Raw genomic sequence first — 21512 nt, 5'->3', positions numbered from 1 at the left:
ACATCTCTCGGTACCCCTACTCAAATCTCTGAATATGTTAGATATTAAGTCACTGCACATTCTCTCATGTGTATTATACATATATAAAACGCTGAACTGTAATGCCAATCCTGACCTCAAAAGCTTCAGAAGGTTGTAACAGAACCCATGAGCACCACACCAGAAATAAATACAGTTTTGATATTCCTAGAGTATGACTTAATCAAACTAGAAATGCTCTACAAATCAAGGGACCCAGAATGTGGAATGACCTTCCCAACCATGTTAAAGACTGTACCTCTCTCAACCAGTTTAAGATAAAAACGAAGCTATACCTAATAAATTCCCTGTAACCTACCTTACTCCTCTATTGTCAACCAATGTCTGTTTTTTTTTTTAAATGGCGCTGTTTGTCGACAGAATTGTATTTGTGCTGCTTTTTCAGCCATGTTCCCCCCTTTTTTATCTCTTTTTTTTTATTTGTTCTCAACTCATTTTATTCTTTATGCTCAATTAGTATTAAGCTTTAGTCATTTAAGTTTTTCATGCCCGAAACACTTTGCGTAATAGTGGCTTTAGGCATTGTATGTACTAGCCCTATCTATAAATCCATCACTCTTTGTAAAATCTCTTGTATGTATGTACCTTACCTAAATAAACATTTGATTTGATTTGATATATAAAAAGAGTTCCTGAATACAAAATTGTCTGTGAACAAACTGGTTTTTGTGTACTAAACCAACATTATCCGAAATGGTACCAGGATACATGCATATCATACACAAGATAATTCGCCAATGATTTTTTAAACCTATAATTAACCTAACCTAGTTCAAGCCAACCTAACCTAGCTCAACCCAATCTAAACTAACCCAAACTAACCCAAACCAACATAAACCAATGATGCCCAATACTGCCTAACTTAAGCTAATACATCCTAATATAACAATATATATGGTTTTAAAAAACTGAAAACGAGCTTCGACGACTCTTCTCGTGTCCAAAACGTCCACACTCCTACCCTACAGGGGTCCATAGAATTACCCAAATCGGCCCAAAACTACACAAATCGTCCTAGTATTACGTAAGTAATGAAGAAATATGGTATATTTACTTACTATAATGTTGGTGCTACACGTAGAACATGATCAAACCTATTTTTACTCTGATATAATCTAATTTCATAACGAAATGAGACGTAAATATGTGAGAGGTGACGCCATAGGAAGTCGACGGTCCAAGCGACAATTTTGTGGAGCGACTTATCCAAGATATATGGTCGCCTGGAGAGTGTTTGCTGCCATATCAGCCTCCTGTACACAGTGATCCAGTCGTCGTATTTCATGGCTCAAATTGTCGCAAATTTAATTGGTAATATTAACAAGTAGAATGTGTATTTATAATATTTTCATAAACAGCCACAAAATATTTAATATTTATTAAAAAAAAGTGTCTGGAAGTTAAATCAATTCCACATGACAATAAATTTGTTATATAGATACTAGCGTTATTCGTTGGTATGCGTTCGCTATTTAAACTACTCCAGTCCTTTTCGTTCATAGAACACCGAACCCTACACGCTCTCTGATATATTGCTTAATTAACAAATATTCACAAATAAAGATTATATTTATATATGTTATCAGAAAGGCAGATATAAAATAGTTTGTGCTAATGCATCACAGAGATTATACCTTATTAGAGAGGAAAAATATTCATATTTTAAACAAGGCTTCTTGGCCGACGCTCTCCCTTTCGATGGGAACTATAACCTTTTTAAAATCAATGTTAATTGAATCTAGATATTGAAAAAAAACGAAGTTTTTTATGTCATCAGAAAGACATATAAGCTGCATATTAATACTTTGGTATAAATATAACTGAAGTGAAAGTGAAGATATATGCCTTTTTATAGTTACTTGATGGCTCGCTCAGGGAGTGTGAAGGCCTGCACACAAGCCAATCAATTTTATAATTAATGTACATATATGCAAAGTAACGTCAAAGGTTTTTATTTCAGAATAAAGACAGATGTAGACGATAATGTAAATACATTTCAAGGAAAACATATCTTAAATGAAAGCAAAGATATGGTCAAATAAATAGGCAATACCACACCATCGCCAGTGTCCGGACACATGAATATTCGCATTAGGTAGGTGAAAGGAAATGTACCCAACCATTTCCATTTACGCGACCAGTTTCCGTTCTTATGTTCTTACTTACATTTATTGAAATTTATCATCATCATCATTTACAGAAATAAATTAACATAAAAATGTAGTAATTTTAATACACAAAACAGAAGTAGATATGTATGTAAATTTTGACGCAGGATAGGATCACTATTGCAGAACTATTCGCATACTTTGCGTCATTATATACAGTACTGGAATTTTAAAAAAATCGTGGAATTCAGAGATAACACCATCATTGGTGTCCAAGAAAAGTGTAAGTACTTCATTTATAATGATGTGCTGCCCAAAATCTTAGCGAAGTATCTAAAATTTGCTTACTGTAAGTAATTCATGCAAATGATTGTAAAGCCGTCGCCCAATTGGGTGGGTGTGAAGCACATGACTGTTAAGCTGCCGCCCAGTTGGGTGGGTGTGGAGCACATGACTGTTAAGCTGCCGCCCAGTTGGGTGGGTGTAGAGCACATGACTGTTAAGCTGCCGCCCAGTTGGGTGGGTGTGGAGCACATGACTGTTAAGCTGCCGCCCAGTTGGGTGGGTGTGGAGCACATGACTGTTAAGCTGCCGTCCAGTTGGGTGGGTGTGGAGCACATGACTGTTAAGCTGCCGCCCAGTTGGGTGGGTGTGGAGCACATGACTGTAAAGCTGCCGCCCAGTTGGGTGGGTGTGGAGCACATGACTGTTAAGCTGCCGCCCAGTTGGGTGGGTGTGGAGCACATGACTGTTAAGCTGCCACCCAGTTGGGTGGGTGTGAAGCACATGACTGTAAAGCTGCCGCCCAGTTGGGTGGGTGTGGAGCACATGACTGTAAAGCTGCCGCCCAGTTGGGTGGGTGTGGAGCACATGACTGTTAAGCTGCCGCCCAGTTGGGTGGGTGTGGAGCACATGACTGTAAAGCTGCCGCCCAGTTGGGTGGGTGTGGAGCACATGACTGTAAAGCTGCCGCTCAGTTGGGTGGGTGTGGAGCACATGACTGTAAAGCTGCCGCCCAGTTGGGTGGGTGTAGAGCACATGACTGTTAAGCTGCCGCCCAGTTGGGTGGGTGTGGAGCACATGACTGTTAAGCTGCCGCCCAGTTGGGTGGGTGTGGAGCACATGACTGTTAAGCTGCCGTCCAGTTGGGTGGGTGTGGAGCACATGACTGTTAAGCTGCCGTCCAGTTGGGTGGGTGTGGAGCACATGACTGTTAAGCTGCCGCCCAGTTGGGTGGGTGTGCAGCACATGACTGTAAAGCTGCCGCCCAGTTGGGTGGGTGTGGAGCACATGACTGTTAAGCTGCCGCCCAGTTGGGTGGGTGTGGAGCACATGACTGTTAAGCTGCCACCCAGTTGGGTGGGTGTGAAGCACATGACTGTAAAGCTGCCGCCCAGTTGGGTGGGTGTGGAGCACATGACTGTAAAGCTGCCGCCCAGTTGGGTGGGTGTGGAGCACATGACTGTAAAGCTGCCGCTCAGTTGGGTGGGTGTGGAGCACATGACTGTAAAGCTGCCGCCCAGTTGGGTGGGTGTAGAGCACATGACTGTTAAGCTGCCGCCCAGTTGGGTGGGTGTGGAGCACATGACTGTTAAGCTGCCGCCCAGTTGGGTGGGTGTGGAGCACATGACTGTTAAGCTGCCGTCCAGTTGGGTGGGTGTGGAGCACATGACTGTTAAGCTGCCGTCCAGTTGGGTGGGTGTGGAGCACATGACTGTTAAGCTGCCGCCCAGTTGGGTGGGTGTGCAGCACATGACTGTAAAGCTGCCGCCCAGTTGGGTGGGTGTGGAGCACATGACTGTTAAGCTGCCGCCCAGTTGGGTGGGTGTGGAGCACATGACTGTTAAGCTGCCACCCAGTTGGGTGGGTGTGAAGCACATGACTGTAAAGCTGCCGCCCAGTTGGGTGGGTGTGGAGCACATGACTGTAAAGCTGCCGCCCAGTTGGGTGGGTGTGGAGCACATGACTGTAAAGCTGCCACCCAGTTGGGTGGGTGTGAAGCACATGACTGTAAAGCTGCCGCCCAGTTGGGTGGGTGTGGAGCACATGACTGTAAAGCTGCCGCCCAGTTGGGTGGAATGGCAATAGTGGATAGTAGTAACACACTTAAGAATTATTCAGTAATAAATACAAACTCGTCCTTCACCTATGGTAAAGGAAAGTCAACTTGGAAGGATTCAATTTACATGAGATTAAGATTAGGATACAAATATATCTGGCAATACGGAGTTGATGTCAGTGAAAAAGATAAGGATTGTAAATTATGTAGTATGCCGCACGCCCACACCTTAGAACATTATGTATTAGAGTGTCAACTTATTGATAACAATAGAAATAAGGAAATAAGTAATGTACCACATCAAATTGTTTGTATGTGTGATAATGGTATGATAGACAGTATACTTAGGAGCTACAAAAATTTTGCCCCAGGAGTGTAACAATTAGATGCTGTACTTACTATATTAACCTGCAATGTTAAATGGGATTCTTGTAATGTTAATTGTCTATTTGTACTTACTGAATTTGTGCGCCCCTTGAGGGACTTGAAGTAGAGGGGGTAGAAATAGCCTAAGTTACTCTATCCCTTTGAAATGTATTTTTTTCTTGTCTCAATAAACATACTTGAACTTGAACTGTAAATATTTGTGGCTTCCTGACCATAAAGTTACCGCCGCAGAGGGTAAGAGACCGGATGTACCCAGTATACAAGCCGCACTAGCTATTAGTTCATAAAAGCTGACAACTTACCCAGATAAACATTACTTCCTAATTATATATATATGCAAATAATACAATTGAAATGTTTAAAACGTGATTATATATATGTATCATGTGGACAGTTTTTAATGTAATTTTTTCTCCTGATATTCGGGTTCTTTATTATGCTTCATCTTAAGGCAAAGCCCAGTACCTTACGCCATATTGATGCTCTGTCCACAGATCATTCTCTCTCTCTCAAATCATATACATTGATGGTTTCCTACACCGCCCCACGGGTGCTGCTGCAAGTGCAGTTGCCTCTACCCATCAAACAGAACTATTTGCCTTGCTTGTTACACTAAAATGTGTACAAGTGTGTGTGTCTATGTATGTATTAACACGATGTACTGAACGGGGTGAGAATAGCTTGAGCTACCTCAACCCTTTGTGTATATTTTACCTCAATAAACTTATTTCAATTTCAATTTCAATTCAAGTCTCCAAACTTGATGCATTAATTGTGATTTTCTACCATCCTGCATTAATTGTAAGTGATTTCTATCATCCTTAATTGCGCGCAACTCTCTAAGACACAATTGTAACATGACCGTGTCTGAAGCTAGACAGAGAAAAAACCAGCGTTGAATGTAATGAAACGCCATTTTCTGGGTGAGACCCGGAGGCTCCCCGGAGCTAACTACCCACAGAGGAAGGTCAAAGGGACAAAACCGGGAGGCGGACACCACGCACCCCCCAAGGAGGCGAGACAACCGGCAGCAAACGCCAACCCAAGGCGCCACAGCCCCGAAAATCCCGGGAACAACACGAGAACCACGAGCAGCAAGGCCCCTGCACGAACACCAAAAATCCAAGCCCGAAAGACTGCAAGGCCACGTCGCCCAGACGGCAGCGAGAGCAGCGAAGCCACGAACGCCACAGGCATGAGGGAAGAACACAGGCAGCTTAGCCGCAAGAACACGGCTGACCACCCGGGACACCATCACCCGCGAACCGGGAAGAACAGAACCGGATCAACGCAAAACACGCTCCGGACCCAAACGCCGTGGCACGCAAACAACAGCGGAGGGCCGCCACTGAACACAAAAAGGACACACCCCCGGCCCGACCAACGAAGCACCAACAAACCCTGGACCCCTCCAGAATGCAGCAGCCCCACCCCGCGCCAGAAAAGATGGAGACTGCTGCCATCAAACAACCAAAACGCTAAAACCGAAGGAGCAAGAAAACTCAGCGAACCGACCCCCAAAGGCAAAGGCCCAAAGGAAAGAGCCGACGAAAAAACACACCGGAACCGAAGGGGCACTACCAACCGAGGAGAAGACAGAGCACGCCGACCAGAGACCAGGATGGTGCAAGCGGCGCACGAACAGGCCGGAGGTGAAATGACGCACAAGACAGCTGACTAATGGTGCAGAAGCAACACCAAGACCGAAAGCAAGCTGAAGCGGCTCCGCCTGCGCCGCACGAAAAGAGGCGACAGTATGTGGCAAGACGACAGCCCCCAACCCCCACTAGAAAACCAAGCCGAGAGTAAACCAAGCCAACAAGAGTAACCACCTAAGAAGGGACAGGAAAAGGAAGGACCGCCAAAATACCCATACTGCCGCCAAGAGAAGCACGCAGGTGGGACACCTACCACGAAGCCACCCGACCACCAACCGGAGGCGAGACCACAAGGCAAAACATAAGCAGCCCCGACAAGGCCCCCCCCGAGCCAAGGAAAAAAGGCGGAGTCGCGAGAAGATCTCGGGCGCGACCACCGAAACCCAGGCGGCACAAGGAGATGGAACGTCTGCCGAACAGAAAAAACTCCCCAAAGCATGCAAGCCCGCCAGGAGTTCAGAAACGACGGGTCCGACGCGAGACATCGCAAGAACCCCCCCCCCCCCCCAAAAAAAAAAAAACAACAACCGGCAGGGCAAGCTAGGAAAACCAAAGAAGGCGGAAGGGTCGCCGCCAGAACAGGACCCGAACTAAGGGGCACGAACAACTGCAATAGACCGAGACAAAGAAGCACATCACAGGACACAGGCTGACCAATGCCTAAGAACACACGCAGAACATCCCTGCTGCAGAGGAGGCAGGAAGAAAGAGCAGAAGCACAAAAAACCCCAGGAGAACAACCAGGGGCGGACAATCAGGCAGGGACAAAAACCGCACGCAATCCCCAGGCACAAAACGGCAGCAAAGTGCCACTCCACAACCGGACACAGGAACAAGGACACGCCACCGTGAAACACGGTACCAATGCACACGTGCAGCAGCAACAGGCACCACTGCAACATGTAAATAGCAACTCCCCTCTGCAAAGGCAGAGAACGGAGCAGGCAGACCCCAGACAGGGCCAACCATGACACGACAAAAACCTTGCAGGCCCAGAAACCTGCACCAGGAGACCGACGGCGGAGAAACCCCGCTCGATACCTGCTGGATGAGGTACTGGGAGCTCTTGTACACCTGAAGCCCGGCCCAAGGTCAGGCCAGACCGGCCAGAGGATGGCCCACCAGGCAGCTGCTAGGAGCAGTCCACCGGCCCACATACCCCCACAACCAGGACGAGCCGGAACTGCCATACGAAAACAGGCCAGTGCGCCCTGGAATTCCACGGACGAACCAGCAAGAAGGCTTATGCTCGTAAGTAGGTCGTGTAACAAGCACAGACCACTGATGGTAATACAGTGTTTCCCAAAAGTGCCAATAGCACCACTGCACTCCACTGGTACTATCCCGCAAGTTCTACCAGATAGGCGGGACCCAAGAGCCAGAGCTCAAATCCTGCAAGCACAGCCAGGAGCCTCACCAGGTGAGTACAGAACCAACCCTACAACCCCCACACCTCACAACATTAAAAAAGGAGGGTCCCCTGAATGACTCCAGCATGGGTTGGACATGCACATGAAGGGGACAGGAAGGGGTGATAAAGGGACAGTCACTGGTGTGCGAACGGTCTCAGTCGTACAAAAATATACCTAAATAAAGACAGGTATATAAACACCGCCGCATCCAGCGCCCGGCCAAAAGACGCCAGACTGCAGAAACTCACCTGGCGAATGGTGGCATGAACTTCACATGACTCAACCGTGCCCAGAAGAACTTGGGAGCACCGCCAGGTGAAGACGCCAGAGCCGGACCCTGCCGGACCCGCAGGAGAACAGGGAGAGGCGAAGGAGGCGGTCCACACCCATGACACAGGGAAAACCGCGGTGTCCTCCCCACAACTGGGAACCAGAACACCCTCGGCGCGAAGGGGCACATACCGCAGCCAGGGAGAAGAACGAGAGGCGAAGCACTGTAGCAAAAAAAGGGGCGCAAAAACCCCAGCACTGAAACACCGCCCAGACCAAAACAAACTCCATGGCGCATGCGCATAACACGCTGGCCGAACCGCACACCCTCCCTGCGGGAAGGCGCCAGCCAGGACTACTGCACGAGAAAAGGAGCCAAAAGAGGAAGCAGGAACAATAAAACCGGCCAAAGAAGCAAAGAGCCCAAAAAGGAACCCAACCGGGCGACAAGTAGCCCAACCGGGCGACAAGTAGCCCAACCGGGCGACAAGTAGCCCAACCGGGCGACAAGTAGCCCAACCGGGCGACAAGTAGCCCAACCGGGCGACAAGTAGCCCAACAGGGCGACAAGTAGCCCAACAGGGCGACAAGTAGCCCAACAGGGCGACAAGTAGCCCAACAGGGCGACAAGTAGCCCAACAGGGCGACAAGTAGCCCAACAGGGCGACAAGTAGCCCAACAGGGCGACAAGTAGCCCAACAAGGCGACAAGTACGAGGAGCCGACAGACGTTCCAATAATGCGGGAAGTAGCGAAAAAACCTTCCCGTACCCTCGAGAACACAGAAGCCAACACTAGTCCCGAAGGCACACAAAGGCGCAGGCGCACCCGAGATCAGAAGTCACGCAGAACCCCATCGAACGGGGAAACATGACAAAAACACCGTCCCAAAAAGGGGGGGAGGAAACATCCACCCACAGGACGGAACCAACCGACTCAAAGGCCAAGGAACCGAGCCCGGGGAGGGGCCGACGTCCAACAGCACGTACGGCGAGTGGGGAGGAAAGACCCCACTCCGCGTAACCACAAGCCCCGCCTAGAGGGGGATAAAAACCCCCACGGGGTCTAACGGGGCCAAGGCCCCCCCAAGTCAGCCCCTCCCCAGCGCCGGGAACCTACACGACAGGCCCCGGGGCCGAGCCGTTCCCCCAAAGCCCCGGCCGTACCAGAAAACCGGGGCAGCCGTGAAAACACTAAGGAAGGGAGCCCACTGGCAGACTCATACAACACGGCTGGAGGAACAGGCCCAAATGCCCCCGTCACTACCCGGGAAGGGGAATTCCCCGAGACTGCCCGAGTCTCAACACCACCAAAAACCCCGCCCCGAACCTACAGACGGTAAGGAACCGGATGCAGGCAGGAAGGGTGAACCAGGGGAAAGACAAGGGGGCGTGGATGGAACCGAAGCAACCAACACCCCCAAGTCCCAAAACGAACTACAACTTTCTAAGAGCTGAACCCCCGGGACGTGTACACTCACGGGGACCTAGCAGGGGGTACCACCAGAAAATACTCAGAACACAAGGGACACAAGGGGCAAGAACGAAGGCAGACCCCCCACCAGGTAGAGAAACAAAAAGAAAAAGAAAACCCCGCAAGAGGACAGCGTACCCAAGCGGAACAGAGCCGGCCGCTATGATTGGTAAAGACAAGCTGCACAGTACCCCGCACCCCACCAGTGCAAACACTGCCCCTTACTCTAAGGTGAACAAGGGAGACAGAACACCCGAGCACACAAAGAGCGGCCGAAAACCAAGCAGTAAACGGCCAAGCAGGGGCAGGACCCAAGGAACTTGTGGAAGGTGGCCCCAAGCCCCAAGGGCAGTACTTACAGGGCACCTAGGGAAGGGAACCCTAGGCGCATGCAGCCCGAGTACTGAAGAATCACTCCCGGCTCACGCACCACCTAGAAAACAGACACCACACTCTAGGTACAGTGCTGAAACAACCACTGGAGCCGGAGCACATAACCATTGCCTATAGCATCAGCCGAAGAACTGATGGGTGGATAGCCGGCGTGGGAGGTCTGGGGCTCCCCCTTCCCCCTCCCGGGGAGGGGGGAGCTGCGCAGACAGCGGCGCGGTGACGTATGACATCATTCTAGTTTCCTTGTTTTCTGTTGAAGAGTTCTATCCACTAGTTCGGCTTAGGTAGCAATTTTCACCAGAATAGGGGTTTGTTTTGGAATGCTTACCTTTCTGGATGCTTGACCCGGTCGATGGCAGACATAGAATGCTTCCAACCACACGGGGGTTTCTATAGGCCATTGCTCCCCTTGCCTCTCTGAGGGGGCCAGGTTCTGGCTCGTGGTCCCCGGTAGGCCCTAGAACTCCATACACATGACTGATGCCAAAGTCTGACATTAGCATATCAGCCGGTAAAGCTCCGGGGAGCCGACGGGGCTCCCCCCAGAAACACAACATTATTAGTGATGGTAACATAATCCATTTCATGTGAATTCCATCTTCGTTGACCTCCGAAACTTGAGGAATGGTCCAGAAAATAGCTACTAAAGTTTAAGTCAAGTGTGAAGATACTTTAGTTGATACTTAGATACTTCCAATAAGTGTAAACATAAGTGCTGACGATGCTACCTTCATCTATTCAGACCCCAACCCAAACGCACTATATAATAATGAAAATAACAGATTTAAAAAGTCCACTCATGGATGTAAACTAACAAACTCACATTAAACATAAAAAAGACCGACTACTATTTTTGTTCAGAAGTAAATCCTGAAACCAAATTCAACTTCAGATACACAATGTTAACATTAGCAATAATGATTATGGAAAGTTCCTTGACCTATACATAGACAAGAGACTGAACTTCAGCATCCACATACAACACATATGTGGGTGTTATATGTGCGTGGTGAGAGAGAGTGAGAGAGTATTCACCTAGTTGTGCAGGCTCGGGTTGAACTCTGCTCATTCGGCCCGCCTCTTAACTGTCAATCAACTATTACTAACTACTTACTAACTAATTTTTTTCTCTCGCACACATACACACACACACACACCAGGAAGACATTTACAGAGAGTAGGGAATTAATTAGGTATCTGGGAGCTAGTTAAGTGGTGTGGGATTTATATCTTGAGGTACTGTATACAATGTTCACAACAGAGCAATGTATAATCATTTCATTGTATACAACACATCTTGGTGAAATCCCACGGTATTCCTAGACCTGAATCATAAACATCTCTGACTTCCCACAGCAAGGCGCCGGCCACCGCGGGCTCCAGGCATGTGGATTTATGTTTATTTCTCAGAGCAGTAAACAGCCTGCAGCAAAGCTACCCATATGTGTAGAGCTCAGTACTACAGATGAATAACAACAACGTAAACATTTTTGACGTTGATTAGCTTGCTCAAACACCACTAATTTCCATTAAATAAATATAGACAAAACATTTCTGCTTCTGCTAACTGCTTCTGCTAACTATACCCACCTCCGGCAGCAGCTTGTCGAAGGCGGAAGTGGAGTCTAGGCCGTTTGTCATGAAAATTATAGTGTGATGGCTCTTATTTTTATTATGGGTACATAATAAGATTATGCCTTTATTCTTAATTTATATTACAATGCTGGTAAAATACACTTCTTGATGAGTATGGAGTACAAATGAACTCATTGTGTACCCTATATTCACAGGATAAGTATAGGGTACACAATAAACTACCACTCACATCATGGGTATGGGTTGCACAAGAAACTATCGGAGAGTAGAGTATGGAAAGCAAAGTAAACAAAGATTCACGCGATGAGAAAGGGTTGCACAATGTCCTATGACTCACAGGATGAGTATGAGGTGCATAATAAATTACCATTCATAGGATGAGTATGGGTTTCACAATAAACTAAAGGTAACAGGATGAGCATGGGTTGCACAAACTATTGGTAACAGGATGGGTATGGGTTGCACAATAAATTACTGCGCTAGGATGAGTGTGAGTAGGATATATATATATAATTAGGAAGTAATGTTTATTTGGGTAAGTTGTCAGCTTATATGAACTAATAGCTAGTGCGGCTTGTATATGGGGTACATCCGGTATCTTACCCTCGACGGTACCTCCTTACCCTTATCCGCGGCGGTACCTTTATGGTCAGGAAGCCACGGATATTTACAATGGGGCTCGGTCAGTCAATATGATTCCTTTGACATCACTCAACTTATGTATTCTGTTCTCGTATTGACAATTTGAATGATATCAAGAATATTTTGAATATCTTCTGACATAGATGGTGCTGTAGTTGATTGTTGTTCATGACCTGTCCAGTGGGTCGAGACTGGTCTCATTAGTATCTCTCAGATTAGTGGGAAGAAATTCTTGCTGCAAGAATGTGTGTTCTCAGAGCTAACTAGGGTAACTAAAATACTTATTTCCTAAATAAATACTTTAATTGTAAATATTTGAAAATATATGGTATGTTTCCGAATTTCTGACGATATAAAACATATTGTGGTTTATAATTAAGTTCTTAATAGTGATCCTATCCTGCATCATAATTTACATAATATCTACTTCTGTTTTGTGTATTAAAATGACTACTTTTTATGTTAATTTCTTTCTGTAAATGATGATGATGATAAAGTTCAATAAATGTAAGTAAGAACATAAGAATGAAGGTAACTGCAAAAGACTTATTGGCCCATACGAGGCAGCTCCTCGTATGGAGCTGCCTTTGATAAGTAATTACCAAAGAAGGCACCAAGCCGGGAAGGCTGTGTAGCACAATCAAATAAGTCAACTGCTCCTGAAGAGGACGGTATTACTTACAGTTTACTGAGATTAGTCTCACAAGTACCAGGTAATCCACTTTTAGTGTTGTACAGAATGAGTTTAAGTGAAGGAGTATTACCTGATGATTGGACAGTGTCATTGTTCCCATCCCCAAAGCACACTCAGATAATTATAGACCCATATCTCTAACATAATTTTGTCTATTAGCACAGTTTTCGGCGTGAAGGCATTGAGTAGATCTCGGCAATACAAGAAGTTTCAAGCTAAACTTTATAATATGCTACACTCACCTGAGGTCCGTAGAAGAGCGAAATCTGATTATGCATTTTGGTTCTACAAGGTAGCCAACTCCATCAAAATATTAAATATGTACCCAACTCAATTAACAATTAATCAACCAATTACTCCATGGGATAACTTGGATCTAGCAGTTGATTTTGTAAATGCACCCAAGAAAGATAATGTACACTCTACATTATTAAAACAGTTAACACTGAAAAGCATCACTGAGAGTACTCAGGGTATGGGTAACGATGTGTGTCAGTGCTATACCGACGGTTCTGTAGAAGAAGGTGGACGATGTACCGGATGCGCATGTAATATATTTGAACAATCTTCTCTCGTACATACAGCAATGAAGCGCGTCAATGATTGGGCAAGTACAACTCAAACCGAACTTGCAGGCATATACCTTGCCACAGAATTTTTAAGACAAAGGCAGTGGACTTATATACTGTGATTCGCAGAGTGCACTCCTGGTATTGAACGCACATAGTAGTGACACCCAGAAAATAGTCAGTGATATTCGAATGAATATTTTAGCTGCCAAAGAAAAGAGATTTGAAATTAAATTCCTATGGATACCATCACATGTTGGCATCTCAAGGCATGACACTGTTGATATGCTTGCAAAGACAGCCTGTAGAAAACCAGTGGTAGAAATTGATATGGGTGTTTCATTAGCAGTGACAAAGAGAATACTTAAGCAAACATCTAATGAAAATCTCACCGACTTAACAAATTCACAAAGACCTGAAAGTTGTAGCATTAAATATTATGATAGATATCGTGCGGAGACATTCACATACAGGATTAATGGAACAAGAACCCAGCAATGTGATGTTATAGTGGCCAGAATACGCTTGGGATATAGACGTATCTGGCAGCTTTCTCAAAACCCAAATGTCGAGTACACAATGTGTCAACTTTGTGAAAGAGAAAATATGCACTCCCTTGAACATTATATTGTAGAATGTCCCATGCTGACTGACTTTCGCCCTCCTGGGCTAAGGTATGCTGAACTGTGTAATTACTATTTGAGTACTGGAACACTTGATGATATATTGGACTTGTACCCTAGATTGACCATGTAACGTATCAATTATACAATGAATGTATGTGATGTAACTCTATAACCTGAGCTTGTGAAAGCACCTTAATCACCTTCAGTGATTAAGTGCTTAATTGCACACTAGTTTCTCTATCAGTTATCTCACCTTGTCAGAGTAAAAGAGACAAATATATGTGTATGTATGTGTGTATATATGTACGTATATATATGTATATGCACGCATATGTCTGTGTGTATATGTATGTGTATAAAGTATATGTGGAAGCTGATCAGAATTCCATTTCACCTTTGTAAATGCACATAATGACACTATGCACTATGTAAAAGACACATCGAACACTTTATGTAGGGCATACGTAAATCTGTGTATTTATGTATTTACGTATGTAGCTTAGCCTAGCATTTTAAAAGCACTACAATCACCTTCTGTGGTTGATTGTTCAATAAATCCCTGAACTATATGTTTAACAAATCTCTAACCCTATCCATGGAGTTAGTTAGTTTAGTTCTTATATTATGCACCCCATACCCATCTTGTGGGCGGTAGTGGAAAGGGTTAGAGTCCATGGCGGACAGAAGAAAATGTATATATGCTGGTTAGCATTGTTAATGTGTGGCCACGTCTGTGGTAGAAAATAATACAAAAAATCAAATAAAGGTATTATTGAAACTTTATAGGAAAACATTAAATCCTAAATATATCTTTAATATTATACTTGAAATATTGTATACTTTGCTCTCTCCATCGTACTTCTGCACCTGCTGGCAAGTGGTGCAGTGCAGTGTGCAGGTGATGTTCATTACTGGGTGAGCTGGCAGGTGGTGCTCACCTGCCAGCTCACCCAACGAAAATTTGGTTTTTAACCCTCAAACCGCTCGGGGTCCAAATGGAATTAACACCCACACGCGCAACAAAAAAAAAATTCGAAATTTTTTTTTTCTTTTTAATCTCTTTATTTGTGTTCCCTGAGCACGGGAAAAATAATAAAAAAATTTAATTACACTTACCGTGGACGTAAATGACCCGAGAAGATCGTCGATGACGTCACGCCTGATCTTCGCTGGACCGCTGTGCGCCCGGGGTGAGTCCGGCGCGACAGAGAAGGAGCGCGAGTTGCCGCGAATTTATTTTCGCGTTATTATTTACAGTATCTATGGCGTATTTTACACCCATTTTTTTCACTGGTGTGGTTCAATATGTTCTCACAAGATGATTTATAAACATAAAACTGTTGTCAATGTATATTGTATCCACATACTAGTGTCACAAGTATTTGCACAAAAATGTCTTTTTTCACAATAAAATATACTATTTCTTATGATTTATTTCCATTATATACACTCACTTATTCTGTATTTACATGTTTTGGCACCAGTCTTGGACATTTCGAAGTCATCAAGACTGTGATACTCGTTGAAACATCGGACATGGCACAGAGGGACCTGACACGCTGTGCACCAAGTCATCACCATTTTTCTTTTCTGTTCCCTCTTGGTTGTTGACCAGCATACTACACACGCACGCTGGCCTACTGCACGCTTTCCAGTTGGTGACCTGAGATTGTGTGTCAAAAAGGCATCCCTGAAAGCGAGCCTGGGTGTTGGAGCATGGTGCAATACCGGGTTCAGAATGGGCCTCTGTACACCAGGAATTACTTTGCCAAACTTCTGTAGTAATTGTGTTACTACAGTAAAATTGAATGCACGGAAATTACGTTTACCACCTGTTTTGACAAGATACATATTGTAACTGTTCAGCATTGTTACATCAACAAGGTGGAAAAACATTTTCTTGGTCCACTTCACTGTTTTCCGTACACACTCCACTGCCCCCACCATCATATCACATTTATCCACTAAGCGCATGTTGATGTTATAGTCCAAGACACAATCTGGCTTATAGATTATTTCTCTGGTGGTTCTGTTCACCTTGCCACTGTCCAGCATTGTTCCAGTATGAATGGTGGTCAACATGTTCACTTCACGCCTGTCTTTCCACCGCACTGAAAGCATTCCACCTGTTTTTCTGAGCTCGCAATCACCAACCTGCATAGCACCTGGAAACACTGGTATTTCCCTTCGTTTTGCCTTCACTGTGCCACACACACCAGTTCTATTATCAAGCAAGAACCTAGTTAGCAAGGGACTGGTATAATAGTTATCTGTGTATAAAATGTGGCCCTTGTTCAGATATGGTGCAAGCAGTGACTTCACAACACTACCTGAGAAGCCATGTTGGTCATTAGCAGGAATGTCTACATTTGTACCCGTATACATTATCATATGTAACACAATTCCTGTTTCACAGTCACAGAGTACAAAGAATTTCAATCCAAATCGGTGGCGTTTGGAGGGAATATACTGCTTGAAGGCAAGACGTCCTTTGAAAAGCACAAGGGATTCGTCAATCACAAGCTTCTGAGCTGGTACGTAGAAATCCCTGTACTTTCCGATAAGTTCATTCAGTACGTGCCTTACCTTCCAAAGCCTATCTTCATCATTCCTGTCTTCATCATTTGCAAAGTGAAGACACCTGAGGATTATCGCAAATCGGTCTCGAGACATATATTTGCCAAACATTGGTGTTGGAACAGTATGGTCTTTGCTCCAATAATGATCGATTACGTGTTTGACACAATGTTTCATCAACATACACAGTGCCAAAAACACATACATTTCACCTACAGTCGTATCTTTCCATCGCTGCAAACGTGAAAAATCGGATAACTCCTCCTCATCAATGAGATCACTCGCATATTTGTTCGTCTCATGAACAAGATGTTCCATTAGCGGCTCATCAAAATATGCAGTAAAATAGTCCATTTCACACATATCTGCACCTTTATCAGGGAAAATGTCTGTAATTCCAACATCCGAATTATCAAAAACAGGAATTTGTGGAACAAAATCTGTCCCATCACTCCACACAAAAACACCGGGTGTCTTTCTAGAGCCAATAGCGGCACCACGGCGAGGAAACCGTGTACCAGGAGCTGAAGCAGGTCTAGGAACAGTAGGGGCGGGCAGGGATGGTGATGGAAAATTCCTCGATGTTGAGGGTCTTTGTTCATGTGGTGCCATGCAGTGCCGCATGGCTTGGCCAGATGCTGCTGACGCGACAAATTGTCGCTTGGCAACACCACACACTCCTCCACTGGCACTAGCAAAACTACTTTCCGATTCTAAGTCACTAAAACCGGAAAATGATTCACCTTCTTCAGAATCGTCGAGCAAAACATCAATATCTTGCAAGGGAGCACATGAACTGTGTGGTCTTGCTGAAATTGGGGTGGAGTGAGGGCGAGGAGGCATGGGCGAGATGCTAGGCCTAGCCCTGGTGGAGCCAGCATGTTCACACTCGTCGTCGGTCGTATCCACCTCTGAGGGCTGTGTATAGTCATGATTAAAGTCTGAGTCGTCTATATCAGACTCATCACCATCCGGGAACAAATTACGAGTAATTTCGTCCTCGGTCAGGAACGTCTCGCTGAGCGGGGTCGGTCGTCGGAACGTGATGCGCTCGCCATGGTGTCCGCCGGGTAACTGAGCTCTGTACACAAAGGGGACCCACGCTGGATTTTTTTCCCAGGCGGGGTTTGTTTATGTTTGGTCGAGGCTCGCCGATGACTACCCCTATCCCAGGCGGGGCGTTTAAATTATAGCGCTAGACATGAAATCATATATAAATGATGTGCGTGGTTTCGGTTTTGTCACTAATATCATTTATATATGATATGCGCGGTTTGAGGGTTAATACACTTACAAATTTATTGGGTCTTTCCTTCACCTTCATTCAAGCACTAGGGTATTACAGTAAGTGTTTTAATTATAATATTTATTAACGTTATTATTTTTAATTTTTATTATTATTAGTATTATTATTAACAGGAGAGGAGTGTGTGTGTGTGTGGGGGAAGGGGTGTAATGGTACACATGTCCACATCCCAATGCCCGCCCTTCCAGGACTGGGGTTGCGGGGGTGTGCAATAAACTATACCCACCTCCGGCGGCAGCTTGTCAAAGGTGGAAGTGTAGCCTAGACAATTTGTCATGATAATTAGTGATGGCTCTTATTTTGATTATGGGTCCATAATCCAGTTAAGCTTTTATTCTTAATTTATATTACAATGCTGGTAAAATACACTTCTTGATGATGAGCATGGAGTACAAATGAACTCATTGTGTACCCAAGTTCAAGTTCAAGTATGTTTATTGAGATAAGCAATAAATACATCTCAAAGGGATAGAGTAGCTTAGGCTATTTCAACCCCCCTCTAATTCAAGTCCCTCAAGGGGCACACAAATGCTGTGAGTACAAATAGACAAATAACATTACAAGAATCCAAACAAGAATTGTGTACCCTATACTCACAGGATGAGTATAGGGTACACAATAAACTACCACTCACATCATGGGTATGGGTTGCACAAGAAACTATCGCGCAGAGGATGAATATGGAGAGCAAAGTAAACAAAGATTCACACGATGAGAAAGGGTTGCGCAATGTCCTATGACTCACAGGATGAGTATTAGCTGCACAATAAACTACAGGGCACAGGATAAGTATGGGTTGCACAATAAATTACAGGTCACAGGATGGGTATGGGCTGCACAAACTACCGGTAACAGGATGAGTATGGGATGCACAATAAATTACGGGTGACAGGATGAGTATGGGTTGCACAAACTACTGGTAACAAGATGAGTATGGGGTGCACAATAAATTACCGCACAGAGGATGAGTATAGGGTGCACAAACTGGTTGGGTAAATGGAAATGGTTGGGTACATTTCCTTTCACCTAATGCGACTATTCATGTGTCCGGACACCGGCGATTGTGTGGTATTGGCTATTTATTTAACCATAACTTTGCATTCATTTAATAATTATATTAAGATATGTTTTCCTTGAAATGTAGTTACATTATCGTCTACATGTCTTTATTCTGACATAAAGACCTATAGCGTTACTTTGCATATATGCAAAGTAATTATAAAATTGATTGGCTTGTGTGGAGGCCTTCACACTCCCTGAGCGAGCCATCAAGTAACTATAAAAAGGCATATATCTACACTTTCACTTCACTTATATTTATGCCAAAGTATTAACATGCAGCTTATATTTATGTCTTTATGATGACATAGAAAACTTCGTTTATTACAATATCTAGATTAAATTAACATTGATCTTTGGAAGGTCATAGTTCCCATATCGGTAAGGAGAGCGTCGGCCATGAAGCCTTGTTTAAAGTATGAATATTTTTCCTCTCTAATAAGGTATAATCTCTGTGATGGATTCACAAAACTATTTTATATCTGCCTTTCTGATAACATATGCAAATATAATCTTTATTTGTGAATATTTGTTAATTAAGCAATATATCACAGGGCGTGTAGGGTTCGGTGTTCAATGAACGAAAAGGACTGGATCACTGTGTACAGGAGGCTGATATGGCAGCAAACGCTCTCCAGGCGACCATATTTCTTGGATAAGTCGCTCCACACAATTGTCGCTTGGACCGTCGACTTCCTATGGCGTCACCTCTCACATATTTACGTCTCATTTCGTTATGAAATTAGATTATTTCAGAGTAAAAATAGGTTTGATCATGTTCTACGTGTAGCACCAACATTATAGTAAGTAAATATACCATATTTCTTCATTACTTACGTAATGCTAGGACGATTTGTGTAGTTTTGGGCCGATTTGGGTAATTCTATGGACCGCCCTACAGCAACGTCACCCATCACCACAGTGGCACTAGTACCCAACATTAACATCTCCCTCACCATCACAAAGTGAAACACAGCTCCCTAGCAAGATACTGATATATAAACAAATAAAGAATAATTAGGGGATTAAACAACGTTGGGAAGAGACCATTAACAGTGGGGTCAACACAGCCCGAGACGTCGCCATATATTCTGCCACAATTACAGCGTCTACCAATAATAACTTATTGCACTGGCATTCCAACTTACCTTAAGTGTCAATCTTTCCACCACTAAGTATCATATAATGAGAAGATTTGGCCAGAATATGAGAACAAAAACGAGTCAGCTTTTGTTGTTGTGGGAAGTTCAGGGTTGCCAGATCCAAATTGCTGAAAGTAGCGAGTTGACGTCCAAAAGTAGCGAATTTGTAATAAGAGTAGCCCAATTTTTTGTTTAGTGACTGATACGGTTTTCAAAGTTATATATTTTTATTTATAGAGTACATTAAACGATTTTAATTGTTTTATTAATATTATCTCTGCACACATATTATATATATATTATATATATATATATTATATATATATATATATCACTACTGAAAACTCACACCCCAGAAGTGACTCGAACCCATACTCCCAGAAGCAACGCAACTGGTATGTACAAGACGCCTTAATCCACTTGACCATCACGACCGGACATAATGAGGTGATAGCCGAGAATTCTCGGCTATCACCTCATTATGTCCGGTCGTGATGGTCAAGTGGATTAAGGCGTCTTGTACATACCAGTTGCGTTGCTTCTGGGAGTATGGGTTCGAGTCACTTCTGGGGTGTGAGTTTTCAGTTGCATATGTCCTGGGGACCATTCAGGCTTGTTCGCATATATATATATATATATATATATATATATATATATATATATATATATATATATATGTCGTACCTAGTAGCCAGAACGCACTTCTCAGCCTACTATGCACGGCCCGATTTGCCTAATAAGCCAAGTTTTCATGAATTAATGTTTTTTCCACTACCTAACCTAACCTAACCTATAAAGATAAGTTAGGTTAGGTTAGGTAGGGTTGGTTAGGTTCGGTCATATATCTACGTTAATTTTAACTCCAATAAACAAAAATTGACCTCATACATAATGAAATGGGTAGCTTTATCGGATACAAGACACTCCGTACATTGACAACATCGCACACTAATATTTTTACCACTTCGGACACCAGCTTTCGACGTTTCGCATATGTGTACGTGTTCCATATTAAAACGACAATATAATGCTATTAACAATTAAAATCTTCTATTTAACAGGCATATAGTTATTAAATGAAGTTTAGTGATGTAATAGACATAATCCGGAGCTGGTAAGGACGCCGCCCGCCAGCGTAAACACAACACACCCTAATGCCCACAAACACGATACAACGCACAAAACACAACACTTCTGTCAGTTTTTGGATAAACTCCTTTTATATTTATTATGCGATAGTTATACATGTATAAAATGATAACTATTATAGGTAAGCGCCTAATATTTAATATTAATCAATAAAAAAGAAGTCAGAAGTCACACGCCTGTCTGTACATGTCTTTTGTGTAAAAGTATTTTGGGCGCTCATGTACTTGTGCGCTAGCTTGCATTCACAACTGTTCTCGCCTACAAGCATTAGAATTAAACAAACGAATTTATTTATTCATTTATATACAAGAAGAGAAGGCTACCCTTGAGTCTGTAATATTCATCTGATCACTG

General features: G+C 44.0%; 1 protein-coding gene across 3 annotated transcripts in view; it reads right to left on the bottom strand.

Moving 5' to 3' along the window:
* The window catches only part of LOC123771537 (zinc finger protein 300-like), a 39397-nt gene extending 19229 nt beyond the window's left edge, over window positions 1–20168 (bottom strand). The window contains exon 1 of one of the 3 annotated variants that reach the window (XM_069313628.1): window positions 20016–20168. The gene's annotated coding sequence lies outside the window, so the exon portion shown is untranslated. The remainder of the gene's footprint in view (window positions 1–20015) is intronic. The other 2 variants (XM_069313630.1, XM_069313629.1) reach the window with 2 other exon arrangements.
* Window positions 20169–21512: the final 1344 nt, after the last annotated feature.

The sequence above is a fragment of the Procambarus clarkii genome, chromosome 76, assembly GCF_040958095.1.
Source record: "Procambarus clarkii isolate CNS0578487 chromosome 76, FALCON_Pclarkii_2.0, whole genome shotgun sequence".
In the NCBI taxonomy this organism is placed as follows: domain Eukaryota; kingdom Metazoa; phylum Arthropoda; class Malacostraca; order Decapoda; family Cambaridae; genus Procambarus; species Procambarus clarkii.
The sequence above is the reverse complement of the archived record's forward strand: the minus strand, read 5'-3'. Positions and strand labels throughout refer to the sequence as shown.